Genomic DNA, 18,358 nt, shown 5'->3' with positions numbered 1-18,358 from the left:
CATGGCCAGAAATTCAACACAGCCCAATAGTCCAGAAAGACTGAATACAGCATCTACCAATTTATAATTTGGGGTTTGTTTATGCCTCCATTGTCAACGCTCAGCATTGTATGAAACGCAGTCACCTCAGGATGTTATTACTCATCCATAAGAGACAGAGGGCTTGAATTTTTATGAGTGTTTAGGAATTGCATACATTTTTAACTGCTTAGTGCAATCTCTGCCTCACTTCAACCTTCCACTTGATAATAGTCCTCGAGAAGGTACTTGTCATTTTTAAGCTAAAGTAACTGTACCGCACACTAGAATTACTAGCCAGTGTCATGTGGGGCATTAGTCCAACTTGGCCTTAGACAGACACTCAGCCAAATAACCAGGTGCAGCCTTCTTTCACAATCTCCTCCTCCCATTTTTTCACCTTCTCCCTCTTCTCCAACTGAATGCCCTCCTTATTTGTTTTGACCTTAAGAAAACAACCAGAGATTTCAGGCAAAACTTTCATTTCTGAGAGAGAGAGAGGCTTAAACGTCCCATGTGTATCTGCAGAAGTTTAGGACTGTTCATTACCTCCCATTCAAACCATAGAATTACACAGTTTGCACAGCTGTAGAGCCAGCTGCCCTGCATTCGTTCACTCCAGACCTCATACCATGTTGCCTTCTAGCAACATCCTGGCTATATCCGCTCATGACTCTGGCTGTAATCTGCTAAGAAGCAACTCTTTCAATAAGAAAAGTGGCTTCTACCAGTTTGAGCATAGGATTCAGAGCTGCCTTACATGTGAAAAAAACTCCTCAGTCCTAGAAACAATTTCTTCATGTTCAATTTGTTCAACTAAAATAGAACAGGCAGAAACAAAATTATGAGTGACTGGGATTTTAGTTTATTTTTATTGTTTTGTCTTCCATTTTTACAGTTCGGAGGCTCCTCCTATGCTATGGATTTTATTCACATGCAAAAGTTTTCAGCCAATATCTGGGTTTGAAGATATGATGCGTCATGCAGACCATACCAAATTTTGATTAATTGCAGATTCCCCATTATACACGATCTATGATACCACATAGTTTTCAGAGTGTGTTTTATTCCATTTTGACATAAAAAAGACATTTGGTTAATAGATTTTAAGCAAATTAAATGCTTGATACATTGTTACAATTTTATAAAACTTCACAATGACTAAATCTTTTTTCAAGTTGTAAAATGCCTGAGGTAGTGTTCCTTTATCCTCTCTTGTAAGAAGTTCATTTTAAATATGCAGGAATAAATCATTAGTGTGGCTTTTGACATTTTAGCCAAAGGTGGTACCTATGCTCCGTATACCACTCAATTCTCACCACAAAAATCCTCCCTGTTTTATGAAGCAACCAGACAGCATGGTCAGTGATCACTGTACATGATGCTTGGTTTGCTGTTTAGTTGACTCGAAAATTCACTTTATTTTTCTAAGTTTTTTCACGCGTTTGCATCTGTTGTGCAATCATGTATTTACAGGTATCTTAAGAACATTTATATTTCTGGAGAGAAGAGATTTGCTCTTATTTTTATTGTCCACCAAAATCTGAATCAAATCCTATCACCACTTGTCTCGTTAGAATGGCAGCCATATAAATGGAAATGTGTGTTAAGTCTAAGACAGCTAGAACCATCCATAAAAATAATACCAGGTAAACCCAAAGTAAGCTTAAACCAGCCTTAAACCCATTTCATTCGCTTCTCGTTATAGCTCATGTAATGTGATCTGTATGAACAATTTCTGCTATAAAGTTACCTCCTAAAGAAACATATCATCTACAGAGTCCTTTCATAAACTCAATTATAGGAACAATTCAGCAGAGTTATAGCTACTAGGATCTGTGTTCTATCTCCTCCTTGGTTCAGCTTATTAAAGACGCAAAGTGGCAACATTGAAGTAGAAAGAAAACAATGACTGAATTTAGCCAACACGGAAGAGGCTGGTGTAATCACTCAATCAGGCACAACTTGAACTTTAATTCTCTTATTGCTCTGGCACCGGCTTCATTTGTTATAGGTGGTTTGTTCAAAGAAAAACTATAGTTAGGACTTTTATACACAAACACAAATTTGTTTTCAATATATCACAGACATATTTGTATAGAATTGTACGTGATTTATTCAAAAGTATTAGTTGGCTACTTAAATTCAATCATCATAGTGCTTTGATAACCAAGACCTTTGGTGGCAAGTGGCAGAAAGGAAAATACGAATAACAATAAATTCACTGTTAATTAATAAAAAATATATTATTGGGGAGAAATAGTCCAATTGTGAACAATGTGCATCCTTTTAACCTTACACCAAGGTCAGAGGTATTGATATTAAATGTATTATCCCACACACAGTGGAAATGGTGATACTGGTTTTGAAAAGAAATCACATGTTATAATAATAATTTTTTTTAAATGCTTGAAAAGGATCAAGTAGAGAAGTAGATGTTAATGTTCAAATGTGAGCTTTGCTATAGCTAAAACTTATCATTCAGAACTGCGGGAAAATGAGCAGCATGTTATGGCTGCCAGTGCAATGATTCAAATATTTAGTGCACTCACTGCAGTTGGGCAAATACTCAACTGCACTGGTGTGTATTAAAGCTAACGTAATTTTCCAGTTGCTGGTTCTCAGTGGACTTTATTCTCTGTCAATCTCTAGAAACCTCAAATATGGTCCAATAACCACAATGAATCTTGAGTGCATTGTAGTGTCTTTTCTAAATTATTACTGGTTTCGTCTCTCTTGTGCTTGCTCTTCAGTGACCTAAGGAACAATTGTGTTATTTATGTGGATTCATAAAAACATAAATTTTTTCTGTAAGTCCTCAGCTTCCATAAATCTGTTGCTGAGGTTCAATTATTTTCCTCCCCTGAGTGGTAGAACAGTTTTAAGCCTTAGTTTCACATAATTTCTCCCATTATATTCCTGGCTCTGCCTAGTGTGGGAATTAAATGCCTCACTGTGATGAAGGTCTAGAGGCCATACAGTTACAAGCAGATCAAGAAAGTGCAGTGGCAAGTAAACGGTGGAACCCTAATCTTCCTAGGGATAAATTGCCTGGAGGTCCCACTGATTTGTAATATATCATCATACATACAAGGAGAAAACTGTCTCGGGATTATTGGTCCACATGAGGATCTCTGGTGAGGCAAAGCTGTAATGACCCTCCGACCACTCTCGAAGCATTGCTCCTAGAGAGATAAGCATGGGTCTGCATCAGACAAACCTGGGGATGAATTCTAACTCGGTCGATTTCAGGGTAAGTTTATTATCTTTATGAACTTCAGCTTGCTTACCTGTAACATGGGAATACTCATTGGACAGAGTTGTTGTGAGAATTACATGAAAGGGGGATATAAAGCAAAGTACCTAGCATAGTAGCTGCTCACTCAGCACCTGTCAAAACATGAAAAGCAAGAAACATGCTCAGTTTAGTTTATTATGTAAGATCTTGATGTTGTATTACAGTGATGATTGTTAGATTACCAAAGCCCCCTTATAACACCTGGACAAATTTTTAGGAAGAGAAGGGATGACTTGATATTGTTTATTGTGACTTTTCATTAAATATCAATATAACAAACATTCACCCAAGGCTTCCTGTTATATGCTAAACGTGTATTTAACAGTTTCATCAACAACTAAAGCCATCAGTGGGCACATCAGCAGCCCCTAGATTCCAAGCTCTGAGGGAAGGGGCCATGTCTGCCTTATCCACCCCTGAATCATGGTGCCTGGCATAGGGCATGGCCCATAAGAGGAGCTCAGAAAGTACTTGTCATGTAAAGAAATGTATCAGAGCAACAGCTGCTTTCCTGTCAGTCCATCTTTATAACCAAACTTGTTGGAGTTCTTCATATTTTTTAAAAAGGACTTTACTTTTATTTTTTGCATTCTTATATTGTTATTGAGATATAATTGACATATAACCTTGAGTAGGTTTAGGGTGTACAACGTGTTGATAAAAGGACTTTAATTTTAATAGCAATTTTAGGTTCATAGCAAAATAGAGAGGAAGGTACAGAGATTTCCCATGTACCCCTTGCTCCATGCATGCATAACGCCCCCCTATTACCAACATCCCCACCAGAGTGGTGCATTTGTTACAACTGTTGAACCTCCATTGACGTCATTATCACCCAAAGTCCATAGTTGACCTTAGGCTTCATTCTTGGTGTTGTACTTCCTATTGGTAGGGTCAAAGGTATAGTAACATGGACCCACCATTATAGTTTCATACAGAGTATTTTCACTGCCCTAAAAAACCTCTGTGATCGGGGTGGCCGGTTAGCTCAGTTGGTTAGAGCGTGGTGCTGGTAGCACCAAGGTTGCCGGTTCAATCCCCGCATGGGCCACTGTGAGCTGTGCCCTCCTAAAAAAAAAAAAAAATCCTCTGTGATCCGCTTATTGATCTCTCCCTCCCTCTAAGCCCTGCAACCACTGAACTTTTTACTGTCCTTATAGTTTTGCCTTTTCCAGAATGTCATGTAATTGGAATCACACAGTATGTAGCCCTTTCAGATTTGCTTCTTTCACTTATAGCATTTAAGGTAATATGCATTTAAGGTTCCTCCATGTCTTTTTATGCCTTGATAGCTTTCTTTTTAGTGCTGAATAGCTTTCCATTGTCTATATATCACATTTATTTATCTATTCACCTACTGAAGGACATCTTGGTTGCTTCCAAGTTTTGGCAATTATGTATTAAGCTGCTATAAACATCTGTGTGCAGACTTTGCGTAGACATAAGTTTTCAATTCTTTTGAGTAAACACCAAGGAGCTCAATCACTGGATTATATGGTAAAACTATGTTTAGCTTTGTGAGAAACTGCCAAAGCATCTTCCAAAGTGGCTGGACCATTTTGCATTCCTACCAGCAATGAATGAGAGTCCTTCTCTGCATTTTTTAGTAACATCTATATACATATTTGTATATCTGGTCCTTATTTCCTTCTAATAATTTCTGTAAGCACAGGCTTTAGAGCAAAGTGACAAACTTATCCCCTCTGAGTTGTCTTTTCTTTTTGAATTACAAGAACTGGCATCATTGTTACAAGAGGAGAGGACCCTCCTGTTTTATGTATTTCTGAAAGCTATACCTAACTTTTATAAAATAAACCTTACTGAAGAAGGAATAATGTACTTTGCGATGGAGGCTGCCCTTCATCTCCAGGTCCTTGGAGTAAACTTGGACTCAGTGGAATTTTTAAAAAATGCTGGTGCCCTATTCAGGCTGCCTTAAAATTCAGAGTAGGAAAATTATTTGAATATTTAAAGAATTGATCTTAAAGAAAGTTTAGAGATCACCTATTTTAATTAACTCATCTTGAAATGAAGGAATTGTGTTATAGAGAGTTCTGTGGTCCCCAAGAAGAGAACAAAGAAAGTAAAAGGGAAATTCCCCAGAATCTTGACATTTAAAAGTAGCTCAGTTTCAAAGGTGTGCAGGACCCAGCTCATATAGGTTTGTGAGAGCAAACTAGGCACATCTCTTCCAAACTGTGTGTTCTGTGACATCACATCAGTAGCTTGAAATTGCCATGGGGAGATTATTTACACCATGGAAGTCAGCAAACACTACTATAAATTAGAATTTTTTTTAAAAAGCTGGTTGTTAAACATTTAGCCACATACTCTGCTCAGTTCACAGAGTTGAGCCTGAAGTTTAATAGACATACTCTAAGCACCAGTTAAGTATGAGAGTGTGTGTGTGTGTGTGTGTGTGTGTGTGTGTGTGTGTGTGGTTTAGGTATGTTTTATTAGATGTTACAAATATCAAAGGAAAAGTATCAGAATGGTTTTACTTGACCAATTTGACAACTTAACATTCAAATGTTTATTTACTTCAAAGGATCTAGGAACATGTTGAAGGTAAAATTAGTTTGTCATTGCCTTACTGTTACTTTAATATGGAAAAGTCAGTATGGCTAAGGTGAAGGTTATAAACATGTCTATTGAAAATATGCTTTCATCTTTAGAATAAATATAAATATGTATGATACACTTTAATATGTTTTCATAAAAAATGTTTTATCACCTTACATTGTATTTTGGACCCTTACGAAGATGAAAGTAGATTTGTTTTTGCCGTTCATCCAATAGTAAGATAAGTTGGGCAGCTTTCCAACATATTATGCAGCATTTCCACATTTCCCAGCTACTGCTCCTGTAATACATTAACTCTGTTTGGAATCCAGTTTCAATCAAATAAATGGCGATTCCGTTGCAATGTCCCTATACCAGTCTTGCCAGCTGGAAGGCTGAATCCTGAAGCAAGTTAAGAGCTATTTAGAATTCTCCCAGCCTGTTTGTCTCTAGCACAATTGCTTACCTACACTAGAATAGAAAAAAAAAGTCATCACATGCAGGCCTTCCAAAGAGAGCCTTTTAAAATGACATTTCAGTTGCTGCAGTTCACATGTATTTTTCAAGCAGTGGAGAGAAGGTTTTTATTGTTGTTGTTGCTGTTGTTGTTTTCTGAATAATTGTTAACTTACCATGAATGAAGCTGTAGATGAAATGTGGCTCCCATAGGAGCGCCCGACTTGCTGTAGGGAATTTGAACAACCTCCTTTACACTCTTTTCTTTCTTTTTAAAATGTGATTTAACTGACAGTCATAAAGAAGTACATGTGCATACACTAAGAAACCAAATTGGAATTTTGCATTTATGCGTAAGGGTGGGATAGGGTAATAAATGAGAACATTTTCTCTCTTGGTGTTTTTTAAAGCTCTGCAGTTCATTTCTGGGCATTCTGATATATAGAAGAAAATGTATAAAGGGATTGAGAATGAGAGGTTATTAATTAAGAAAATGGCCTAAGGATGGAGAATTCTAGGAAAAATGACAAGACAAAATTAAAAGGCATTAATAAATCCTGTTCGAATTACTTGAACATGTTCTAGCTGAATACATGAATCAAGCAGAAAGTGTTATTGCATGTGGCCTATACATCATTGTGTAATGGGCTTGGCATTTTCTTTGATGTAGAAAGTGAGACCTGGTGCATTGGGACAATCGATTTGTCAGTTGGGAACTGGAATTACCTGATTTTGACGAGTTTGATGTGACTAGGTACAACACCGTCTCTTTCTATATGGACAGTTATTACCTAGAATGCTATCACATCCTTTTTAGGGAATAAATCTGGGGAAAAATGATTATCACCGTCAAACCCCTGCTGGACAAAAGATTCTGAGAAAAGATTGGATTTTTACCTCATTTAAGGTCCTGGTAGGATGAATGAGTATGGAGGGCCAGAAAATTTCTTTTCCATTTCTTTCTCTCTTTGTGTTCTGATCTTGGTTTGGATTGGGGGTCTGTGGATTAGACTATGGACTGTGGAATTCAGCCCTTGGGTTTGCACCCACCTCCACTATGTACAGAAAGTTAGTTGCTGAACTCTTCTGTGTTTTTCTTCCTTTTCAATAAATCAGGAATAATAATTGCACGTATTTCACAGTTGTGAGGATAAGGTAATATGTGTGACATTGAAAGAGCTTCTGGTATATAGTAAGCACTCAGCAAACATTCGCTGGTATTATTAGTGGAAACCGCTGGCCCAGTCAGCCCAGAACGCTAAGCTTTAGAGACTCAGCCCCTGCTGGGGGAAGAGCAGAGCCAGGCGGCTCAGCAGTGAGCTCCCTCAGCAAGTTGATGCTTTTGCTTTGCTCCCCCTTCTGCACGGATCTGCTTCCAGGCTCAGAAGAAAACCTCTTTAACCCCCTAGGTTCAGTCTTGGCTCGAGCAACCTGTCCCAAGCTATCATTCAGACTGTAACTAAGCAGATTCGAGATCCAAACCTCTTATAGGGCACTCAGTTTATGGGGTTAAGTGTGTGACTCAACAGGCAGGTAAAAGAGGTGACCTAGCAGTGTTTAGTCACTTATGATTCTGACTGCTGGAGATGCTTATGCAATTTGAAATGTCACAGGAGGTGGGAAGCAGGGTGTGAGTCAGAGAAGCATCAGGTCCCCTTGCCCTGTCATTTGGAAAGTCTCCTTGCAGTGTCTTCCCACTGTGGGGCCTCTTACCCCTGTTTTCACAATTATCCCAGGGGCGTGATAGTGGGATAACCAGAGTTCCAGATATTGAAACAGCTATTTTACCTCATGCCTCTCTTTAGCATCCCTTTCACCCAGACCCTGTGCTAGTGACCCAGGCACTAGTGACACCAAGATAGGTAGATAATCCCCTAGTTCTTAGAAGCCTTTTCCCAATGGAAAGTAATGTTACAATCAAGGCACAAACAAGGGACAGACAAGGCATCACTGGACCCAGTGAAGGGACCTGCCCTGCCTGGGAGTCGGGGACTCTACTGAGAAGGGCACGTGGGCCGATCCTCAGAGGATTAGTAGGGTTTTCCCAGGGACAGCGGAGAAAGGTTTCAGAAATTAAAGGGCATTCTAATCAGAGGAAAGAATCTGCACAAAATGCATTTGACATTTAGGTTACTCTGGTTCACAAAGGTTTTATATGTTGTCCTAAAAACATGCATGTATGATCTGCAATGCATTGAACTGGCTATGAACATTTCTCTGCCATGAAGGAGCACAGACTAGAGAGAAGATAGCTGTGAAAGCTGACTGTGAGGTAACATAAGTGCTCTAACAGTCAGCAGAAAATAAGGATCTCCCCGCCCCCCCAACCCCACCCCATCCCCATCTCACCCCCCGCAGAGCCTCGGGATCTGGTGGGGCTCCTGGGAAGGCAGTGCTCCATTGAGTAGGGCTTAGGGAATGAGTGGTGTCCCCCAGAAAGGCAGAGGAAGGGGTGTGTGTGAGGGCGTGAAGGCAGATCGCATGCACACGCCACAAGAAGCAGGAACACTGGTGGGACGGGTCAGTATGTGAGCAAAGAATTGCAGAGAGGGAGCTGGGGAGAGAATAGGAGAATGCAGAGCTTCATATGATATGCAGCAACAGTGAGGAAGATGGATTGCAAAAGGCCAATACTAGAGGTACTTAGTATCCTAAGCATTTGGCAAGATGTCATATAGGCCTGAGCTGGGGCAAAAATAGCAGGGATAGAAAATTGATTTAGAATTGAGATATTTTAAAAGGTGGGCAAGCCAGAACCTAGTAACCAATTAACTATGAGTGGTTAGGGAGCGGGATAGAGGACCTCTAAGTTTGTTTCTTGGCCAAGTTCTATTTACCATTCAGGGAACAGAGGATGGGGCCCATCCGCACAAGACAGGTTAATGAGATTATACGTAGACAGGTGGGCTTTGGGGTGCGTGTGTGACATCCTAGTGGAGGATCCATGAAGATGTGAATGCCTGGGTCAGGAACTAGGGAGAGGCGTTCATATTTCCTAAAAGCATAGGTGGGTAAGATTTCCTCGTTCAAAGATTCTTGTTCAGTGTTTCATCAGTGATTGCATTAGGCCAAAGTATGGATACCTTCAACAATTTATTATTTTCAGGTGTACAACATAATGATTTGCTATATGTATATGTTGTAAAATGATCACCACAATGAGTTAAGCTCCATCACCATTCTTTTCTGTTATGTGTTATGACCTGACTGAGCATTAGAAAGGGAAATCATGTGCTAGGGAAACCATGGTGAGAGACAGTAGAGAATTTGGAATGGCCCTCAAGAAACATCCATTTTAAAGGGGTGCAGAGACAAGGAGCCGCACTAGCAGCTGAGGAGGAACAGAAGGACAGAGGAGAAGCAAGAGCAAGATACAGGAGTAAGGCTTTTCTCGGGAAATACAATAGCCAGCAGCTCACAGGCAGCAGAGAGATCCAGGGAGGACCACACATGGTCCTTGTGTTGGTGCTTTGCCAAAGCTTATTCATAAAGTCGTAGAAACTCAGTGGCAGTGGGTAGAGAGTGAATAGAGACAATGAAGGCACTAAACGTTGATTCCTCATTCAGGGGTATCCTTTGGCTACGAATGAAAGGTGAGAACAAGCACCTTAGCTAGCTAGAGTGGGACAAACGTCAAAAGAGGCTTTGTTCTGTTTTTCAGTTATGCACCCAAGTGTGGCCTAATCTGAAATCCCTAGTTAGGTTTCAAACTCCCTGGAGAAGTGATAGTGTAGCCTATAGCACTGGACACGGTCCAAATGCTGACCCAGGATATGAACATTCACATACTGATTTTTGTCACAGCAGTATTCAAATGTTAATTTATGCGTACCAGTTTAAAATGTCATTTCTTAATACGTTTGCAAATATATGTATATACACATTTCATAAGGGGAGAAAGCAGGTTTTGTGAAGTTAACTAACAATGACGAATCTATTAAAATATTGTGATTCAATTGACAATTATCCTCTTTCTCTGGAGGTTTTCTTTTTATCTATACTTATTTTAGAATGTGACAAGATATTTTGTGCCCACTTTCCTCTGCTCAGTGGCCTTTCTCCTACATTCATCTGTTAAATAACATTTTCTCCACCATAATGCTTGGATCCTACGTTTCCCTTCTGTAGTGTGTTTGACTTTTTTTGGTGGGATAAGTGGTTCTTAGGGACGGGTCTCATTCTCATATACTAAGCAAATATACTAATTAGGCTTAAGCAGCACGTCAACTCTTTCTGGGCAACAACCTGTTGATCAAAAATAACATCCTACCGTGGCTCTTAAGTTGAAAGGTATATGTTGGTACATGGGTTAAAGCATGCCCCACCCCCAAACCCCCCAAAACCATGATAGTCCATGTTTAAAGTTTCTATATGCACTAGAATACACTGTTGAAACTCAAAGTATTAGAACTGATTTCAGATCATAGCCAATGGACTCTATTTTCAACTCCCATTTTTAATTTAAACTTGTACCAAATCCAGTAGGATTTCCAGACATTACTATAAAGATACCATATGGATACGATAAGAAAGAAACCTTTAAGAAAATATGTTCTTTAAAATAATGAAGACTAGAACAATCTGGTGATTGAACACATAGCAGAACACATAGCAGAAGCCTCTCTTTAGTAGAAGTTTGAAAGTAATCATGCGTGTGCACTGGTTTCTGTTTGCATTTTTTGAAGTGAAATTGGGGGTAGATATTTAAAGATGTTTAGATCTCCAAATAAAAAGACTGGTTATCTCAGCTAAATTCCATTTCATGTCAGGGTGTTTCAGCAGTCTGCCACAACTGAAGTTTTACATCTGGGCATTGTGCTTTGTGTACATATACGTGGGAATGAACGTACACCTCTGCATCAGCTCAGTGTTTTAAGAATGCAGGACAAATGGTTCTAGTTTCTCCAACTAACTTCCAATTATATAACTTGTACATTCTAACTTTACCCGATTCACTATTTTTTTAGACTTACACAATTTGTGAGCTGTGACCTTTGGAGAGGGACAGGAAATGCAATTTTATTAATTCTATTACCTTGTTTTCAGTCAGATACTTGAAAAACACCACATTCCAAACCAGCCCCAAGAATCATGTGCAATAGAACCAGAATGCTGTCAGTTAAAGTCAGGTATCAATTTTAACATAAAACCTCAGCTATCACAGATCTTATAATATTTGAGCTGTGAATATTTGCTTCAGGCATCAACTTGACATTTAAAAAAATTTTCTTAAACCACATGGACATTTCACTTTGTCAGAATATCTACTTCTCGTATAATGCTTCAAAATATCAAACGTTAACTAAAACATGCACTTTTATCACATTCCAAGTGATAAAAATCTTTTTTTGGGGGGTGGGGGGTGTTGGTGAATTCATCTTTCCTTCTTTCCATTTCTGGACTAGAAGATAATTGTCATCCATTTTGTATTGATTAGTTAATTGATTAGGTAGTCAAATTTACTGTCTAGAAAAATCCATTCTAAATACAAAAACCATTTTTCTTTTAGAATTTTTGCTTAAGACTTTCACTCTGGGAAATTAAAGAGTATAGAGAGAAAAGTGAAGGACCAGAGAAAGTGGAGGTGGGTGAAAAGAAAGGTGTTCAACTGGAAGGTGAGAGAGCTAATAAAATTTAAAATATGTGGCAATAATGTTTCTTCTGGATGAGACAGATACGTATCTTGTATTGAAAATATTCTGTGTTTGTATACTTACGTATATCTTTGGCATTAGCTATTTTTGTACATAATATTCATGATTAATGTTTGCATAACTCCCTACACTTTACAAAGTTCTTTCAGTTCTTATCATCTCAAAGGCAAGGTAAACTCCTTGAGACCCCGAGGCATGTTTGTATTTTCCTGACCCTTCACAGAGATTTGAATATGTTCAAACCAATAGTTCTTTGAGCCTTTAGGTATCTGTAGGATTTTTTAAATGCAATATCACACCCACAGGGACAGAAATATTACACCTGGTACTTTTCAGTCGGGGCTGTAGGACATAGGTACAGGGCTTGGCATCAGATCCAGTTTAGTTGCCAAAAAAGCAAAGCCTTTTCCAAATAAAGAAAGGGAAGATATTTCTAAGAGGTCCCAGGTCACTTTTAGAGTGTGTCTAGAGCTGAAGGACCCATGACTTTGTATTGACTTTCCAAGGAGACTTCCCCCTTGGGAAGTGCTGAAACAAAGAGGGTACCAGGCAGGAGGCTTCTGGCCTCGTAGCCAGAGCAGCCCATTAAAAGGATGCACAAGCGGATGTCCAGGGACCTCCCTCTGCAGGACCAACCTCATCTCTCTTAGTCTTGTTGACACATTAAGTACTAAGGGACTTGCACACTAGATCGCATCTTACTCAGTTTTTCAACTAATTAGTTTCCTAATATTTGTAAACCTGGGCGATAAATCAAATGTTCTGCTCCTGAAAAACACCCCTAATGAAATGACATCTCCAGTTTTTAAAAAGTTAAAGCAAATGTCTTCATTTTTTTAAAAAAGCATTTATTTAGCGGAAGTTGTATAATTAACTTAATGTAGTAAATATAATATAAGGACATAAATCTATTTCCATTCATTCTACTCATTGATCACGTGGTCTACTGCGGCTGCATAGTACCACTCACACTTTAAATTTGTATTGTGATGGGAAAGGCTAATCCTGGGACACTTCATTTATTTTTGATTGTTAAGTGACACATTAAAATAAAATGTAATGTTGTGGGTTGTTGTTGTTGTTTTAATCCATTGTGAAAGAGACAATACATAAATTCATGTGAGACGCAAAATGGGATGAAATACAATTTGTACATATGGGAATCCAGGAGCAGGTGGTTCTTTTGTTCAAACTCTAGCACATTTTTTAAAAGCTTGGTATTTGAAGAACTCAGAGTCCAAGATTTTCTTCTGCCAATAGTTTTAACAGGGACATACTGCACTACCAGGCCAACCTTCCTCCAGATTTGATAGAAGACACAAGATTCTCAACCATTTTCATCGATTCTTGGGGGCAGGTCACCACTCATGAATTATTTATGTTAAAATCAATTAAAACAAAATAATTAAAACTGATTATTTCATTCAACAATGATCTATTAAATGCTCACTCTATGCCAGGGGTTATGCTAGGAGGTGGAAAGATGACAATGAACGTCATAGTCATATTCCCTGTTCTAATGGATCTTAGAGTCTTAAAGGTCACCTTAGTCTGAACATGCAAGTGATGTTTGAAACAAACAAACAAACAAAAAACTAAAAACATTTTTCTCTTTAAAATGCATATACAATATTTTAACGAAGCAAACATAAGGGGTTTTTTTGTTTTGTTTTTTCTGCATCTTTTGGCTATAAAGGTTCGTTTTATTCTCTACACTTATCCCTGTGTAGAAAGCATTGGTTATATAGCCAAACTGTCTTTATTTTCTTTTTCCTGTTTACATATAGATTGAAGAAAAAAGTGAGATAGTCGTCTGTTGTCTTAACACACTCCTCATTACCATTTACAAATGTAAGTTAATCCAAAATAAGAAAACAATCTTTCTACTTCTGCCAGAAAAGCTGACTCTGTAAAGACTGAGTCAGTACTTCGAGCACCCTCTGGTAAGCCAGGTGCTTGATCATGTCCACCAGCTGACACTCGTAGTGGTGTTGGCAACATGCACACCCATCCTGCAAAGGTTTCCATTCAGCTTTGAGAACTGTGAGGGTCATTACTGGGCAGATGTGAACTCAGATCCCAGGGAAACTCAGAAATGCCTTGTGTATATTATAATCAGTTCTATTGCTCTGTTTTCACGTTTGGAATTTCACATATTCTGAGTAAAAATCCCACCCAATTATTACACAGACGTATTTAAAAATGGACGTATTATTTTAAAGTATGTTTTATTTGTTTTAATCAATCATACTGTCTTCACTAACTTAAGAACATAAGAAACCGTAAGTACTAGTTATGTAACCAAATTTGTGTTCACTGTCTTCTTCTTGCTTGCTCACAGATGGAGAAAATAAGATGTTGGACTATAGAATAATACTGAAGATTCTTAGATTCCTTAGAAAAGAAAGAAAACTAGGTAGAGTCCTTCATAGGATATCTAGCCTGTTGCACAATATTGTTTTAAATACATTGACAATAAGTTATGACACCATACTTTTCCCACAAAATAGCCAGTAGTTTCCCACAATTAGTAATTGCCATTCATTTTTTAGTAAAACATCTTTTTTTTTTTTATTAAATTTATTGGGGTGACAATTGTTAGTAAAATTACATAGATTTCAGGTGTACAATTCTGTAGTACATCATCTATAAATCCCATTGTGTGTTCATCACCCAGAGTCAGTTCTCCTTCCATCACCATATATTCGATCCCCCTTACCCTCATCTCCAACCCCCCACCTCCCATTTTTAAGGTTAGAAATTTTCAAACACCGCCCCCATAAAGATGTGCATCGTGTGCACATAACATTTGTGTTTACTATCCATTGATTGGTGGAAAGGATGAATTGAGTTATATTCAGATATTTTTTGTTTATTCAATACAACAGTATTTGCATACATCTGAAGAATAATAGCATGACGTGTCTGAGATTTAGTCAGACTGCAGTTAATAATATATCACGAATTGGATGACTTTTGGTAATAGCTGTGGTCCCATGGCAGTTCAAAAGCCATGGATGTGGTATGGAAGGTATAAGGGGGTTTCTCAAGGTTGATGAATATATGGGTCCTTTTAAAATAAAAAAAATTACTGGACCCCTGAAATTGTCTTAAATTATTTTTTGTAATGTACAAATGCAACATAATAAACATATTGAACCTGTACATATGCAAACCTGGTTATAAATTCCTTACACTCAGAGCCCTTGTACAACATAAAATCGAAATAAATTAACAATCAAATGCAGGCTACAAAATCAATTAAAATGAAATTAACGAAACTAATTTAATGTGGCAAAACATGTTGTTTGGCTGAAATTAAATTACCACTCAAAATATGAATATGGTATTGACTGCTATTGCAATGGGCCATTTGATTTCAGCATGCCTATATATTTCAAGTTCCAGGTGATAGTTTTCTGGTAGGACATTGTCGACTGGCCGAAAATAACTCTCCAGAAAATCCAACAAAAGAATGGTTTATTCAGGAAAAGAAAAAGAAATGAAGTCACCCCAGTAGTGTGTGAATGCACACTTCCGACTGGCCCTCCAACCAACCCCCTCATGCAAAAAGCCTGATTCCAAGATTGCTTCTCTATTTATTACCACAAAGTTTAACAGCAAGTCAGGACTAGAGAGTTAACAAGGGGCCCAGCTCCCCCCATCCTCCTCCCAGTTTTATGGTTAATTATCTTAAGATGCCAGTTCATTTTTATCAACACAGTAAAGACATCATTTCTTCTTTAGATTTACTTGGTGCAAATAAACCATTTATTAAGTCTATCCTATTCTCATTAGTATGACTATTGCTATTGCAAAAGAGGGTATTGTTTTATATTATCCTCTGAATAAAATTATCAAATCCATTTCTATAAAGAATTTGCAGAATCTTAAAAACATGTCCAAGCACTCCCCCACACCTATTCCCAATGGTCATAGACACCAGTTTGGAAACAGTGTCCTCGAAGATAGTAAAACTTGTTCTGAACCCAAATATAAAAGCACAAAGGTATGGAATTCAGTGTTATATTATAAAGCATTTAAATGCACAGTTTTATTTTCCTACATAATTTATTGAAGGTTCACTACTAACCTATATTGTTCTTTTGTGCAAATTAGAAAATGGTGCCCTTCCCAGTAGACACTGCCCCAAGCTGATGCCCATGGCTTAGCCACAAGGGCCAGGCAGGATTTCAGCCCTGGCTCCTTGCCTTCATGCACTGACAACCTGCACAACTGCACATGACAGACCCAATCTATTTAAAAGTTAAGGAAGCAAGTTTCCTCTTCTTCATTTCATTTTCCAAAGAAAGAAATCCTGGTGCTCAAATTGACTCATTAGCTAAGTTAAACCTTTTTGTAGTGTCATATTTACTTCAGTTAATTAAAGCAAATGCACTGGAGATAGTCCATGCAGTTTCCCTCTGGAAATCATTCCTGTTGACCTCATCTTAAATAAAAGATACCGTCTACCTATAAGTTCCATTTCCACTCATTTCCCTAATTTCATTGCATTCTTCCCATTTTTTTTCTCTTTGACATTATTGATCATGTAGGCAAACCCTAATTTCAATTCCACCAAAACTTTTATTACTTTTTATTTATTGAAAAGACTATTTCCTTGATATATGTGATATTGTGATTTATAAGATATATATATTGGGTCATTCAGATGACCAAGATGTGTTACTCATATTTGCTCTTCATCCAGGATTCCTGGCTCACAGCTTCTAAAACCCTTTGAATTTCCTGCAATAAGAGCTATAAAAGTGTCTTTTGTTATGTTAAAGAGGTGACTTTTGGAAAGCCTTAAGTAACCTAAGTATGGGGGCTGGTTACCAGGAGAACCAATCTAGTGAACAGAGAGTTGGAACTTTCAGTCCTGCCTCCTGGGAGGGGAGAGGAACTAGAGATTGAATCATGGCATAGCCAGTGGTTTAATCAGTCATGTCTATGTAATGAAGCATCCATGAAAACTAAAAAGGATGGGCTTTGGAGAGCTTCCAGATTGGTGAACCGGTGGAAATTTGGGGAGAGTGGCACGTTCAAAGACAGCATGGAAGCTCCACGACCCTTCCTACGTGTCTTACTCTATGCATCTTTTCCATCTAGATGTTCCTCCGTATTCTTTATCATATCTTTTTATAGTAAACTAGTATTTCAGTAAGTAAAATGTTTCTGTGAGCTCTGTGAGCCACTCTAGTAACTTAATCAAACCCGAGAAGGAGTTCATGGGAACCTCTGATTTATAGAAGTTATTATAGCCAGTTGATAAGAAGTACAAATGACAACCCGGGGCTTGGACTGGTGTCTGAAGGTGGGGAGGGGGGCAGTCTAATAGGACTGAGCCCTTAACCTGTAGAATCTGCTGCTATGTCTGGGTAAACAGTGTCAAAATTGAATTGTGATGTCATAGTTGAATTGTAGGACTCCCAGCTGTTGTCCTAGCATTGCTTGTTGGTGTGGGGAACCCCTCCCCCACACTAAAATTGGTCATCAGAACCTTCAATTTACTATATGATTGGGACTAGAAAGAAATATTTTTACTGTGTTCTGTGGCATGTTTCTCAGCAGCAACACAAGAATATATATATATATATATATACGCATACATATATATTTTTTTCTCTTTTGCTCACTATATATATGGCTTAGTTTAAATAAAGCGTCCTTTTTATACTCGTAGATAGAGCATTTCAAATAGGAATGCATCATGGATAATTATGTAATACTCTTATCTTGACTATTACTCACTAAACTTTTAAATGCTATTTACAGGTTATTTCTCAATGTTCAAGTCCTTGAAAAAATCCACTTGTATTCCTGTTTCCAGGACCCTAGTGTTTGTGAGTCTGCCTGCCTGCATGCACTGGCCCAAAGAAATGCACGAGCAGGAGTTTGCAGCATAGAAATAAAAATAGTTTATTATTGAATCAGTCAATCCAGAGATGGAGAGCTACTGCTTAATGCCTGACTCTCTGATGGTGTTACAGGAGAGTGGGCCCTTCTTGCGCCATGTCCAGGTTCTTAGCATCCCGAGCAAAGAACTAAATGAGATACCGAGGTGTAGTGAAAAGAGCATATTAGAACAAAAGGTACACTTCAAAGAGGCAGAAGTGGGCCGAACAGAAGGCAGTGGCTCAAGGGCCATTATTAGAAGAGAAAATACTCTCCAAAGAGTTTGGAGCAGGCTGAGCAAAAGAAGGGGTTCAAAAGGCTCAAAGGCTCAAAGGTGCTGACTGGCTAGGACTTGGAGTTTGTATCCTTTTTTTCCCTAGAATTGGCTGTTCCTTTCCTGCGTGGGACCACTTGATTGACACCTGTGATTGACAAGAGGCTATTACCTCATCTTTTTAAACTGCACATGTTC

At 38.3% G+C, this 18,358-nt stretch overlaps 1 protein-coding gene and 1 non-coding gene across 10 annotated transcripts in view; both read left to right on the top strand.

Moving 5' to 3' along the window:
* The window catches only part of PHACTR1 (phosphatase and actin regulator 1), a 503,766-nt gene that overhangs the window by 36,441 nt on the left and 448,967 nt on the right, over window positions 1–18,358 (top strand). The window lies entirely within an intron of this gene.
* On the top strand, window positions 4,294–4,367 carry TRNAT-GGU (transfer RNA threonine (anticodon GGU)). Its single transcript has one exon. It is a non-coding gene; the product is annotated as a tRNA-Thr (tRNA).

Source organism: Rhinolophus sinicus, linkage group LG06 (genome assembly GCF_036562045.2).
Source record: "Rhinolophus sinicus isolate RSC01 linkage group LG06, ASM3656204v1, whole genome shotgun sequence".
Lineage (NCBI taxonomy): Eukaryota > Metazoa > Chordata > Mammalia > Chiroptera > Rhinolophidae > Rhinolophus > Rhinolophus sinicus.
Note: the sequence above shows the minus strand (reverse complement) of the source record. Positions and strands in the feature narration are given on the sequence as shown.